This window comes from Odontomachus brunneus, unplaced genomic scaffold (assembly GCF_010583005.1).
Source record: "Odontomachus brunneus isolate Ranch 3 - 2012 unplaced genomic scaffold, Obru_v1 Obru_scaffold_146, whole genome shotgun sequence".
NCBI lineage: Eukaryota > Metazoa > Arthropoda > Insecta > Hymenoptera > Formicidae > Odontomachus > Odontomachus brunneus.
In genome coordinates this window covers 554,326-555,583 of record NW_022639596.1, presented here as the reverse complement: position 1 = coordinate 555,583, position 1,258 = coordinate 554,326, and the positions used below count along the sequence as shown (strand labels likewise).

The 1,258-nt window shown below is 46.7% G+C and overlaps 1 long non-coding RNA gene across 1 annotated transcript in view; it reads left to right on the top strand.

The window, feature by feature from the left end:
* LOC116850477 overlaps nt 1–1,258 on the top strand; it is a 1,543-nt gene extending 285 nt beyond the window's left edge. Inside the window, exon 2 of the long non-coding RNA XR_004379355.1 lies at nt 32–1,258. This is a non-coding gene — a long non-coding RNA (uncharacterized LOC116850477). The remainder of the gene's footprint in view (nt 1–31) is intronic.

Below are 1,258 nucleotides of genomic sequence, written 5' to 3'. Positions count from 1 at the left end.
CGGATCGCCGGTACCCCTCCACCACGATAAGGTGGCGGCATGGAGGGGCGACGATCGGGCCCGGGGCAGCGGCCCCAAATATTGTAATCTTATTTCAGAAGCGGATGGAGAAAAGAACAGCCGACTGAGGTAATAAATAACATTTTCCTTTTTTTTTCTTTTGAAATATTCTGCTCAGTGCTATCGGCCGGCTAGGTACCAATTACTTACGCCGACGCCGATCCTAAATAAATACTGCAAACCTATAAACCTTGTAAAGCACCGATCAGATAATCTCTCTAAATTATGCATTGTTTCCGAGACTCTCCATGAATCACTCCTCCTTCTCATCCTTTTCCCCACGAACCTCATTGGTTATCAACTTCCTAAACCTACTCCGTGCCCCTTTTCCCGAAACTTCCATTGGGCACTAGATTTCCCAAGCCCTCCTTATCCATTCCTCAGGAAAACTACTGGTCCTTCGATTTCCAAAATCACCCCTCTAATCGACCATCCGAAGGGCTTAAAAGAGACCTTTCTGACTCTATTTTCTACTTCCCACTTCCTTCTTCTCGCTGACCGTCGTTGAGAACTCCAGGGCAACTCTTCCGCTGGGAAACACCAAGGTATCATCTGCCGAAACGCTTTTCTTCACTGGCAACACCGTGGAGAACACGCTGAGACCCTGCTGACGTTCCGGCTTGCCGATCATCAACACGATAACTCCTAACCCTGTCTTTACCACTTTCCCACGAAGGCGTTACTAGTTCTACGCCCTCGTTCATTCCGCTTATCTATTTCCCGAGCTATTTGCTCATCGACGACGTTAGTAGACCCACGTTTCCGATCTCTAAACTCCTCATTCTCCAAACCTCTTATATGAGTCTCGCGAGTGTAAAATAGTTAGACCAGATTCGACCACACCAGAGCAACACTCTTCTCCAGCCGCAGCCAGCGTTTCGAAATCTTCTGTATCACAGAGGGAACCTGGCGACTAAAGTGAGTGGACAAATAATATTATTACCACGCGCTTATTGCCGTGCGTCGTTAATATCGTGCACTTTCTTATTAATAAATTCCCCTTTATTTTCGTATTCCAAATCATCTCCTGATTATTTTTCATCGATTGCGGACCTTGTCGTGGAAGCAGAATAAAGAGTCGCGTACCCTGAGATCCCGCTAACAATCGTATTCGGCCTTTCAGCCTGCTAATAGTTTCAACGTAGCCGCTCACATTGAAACGCGTCCTCGCGAAACTAACTAAACCCGCGACTAAAAT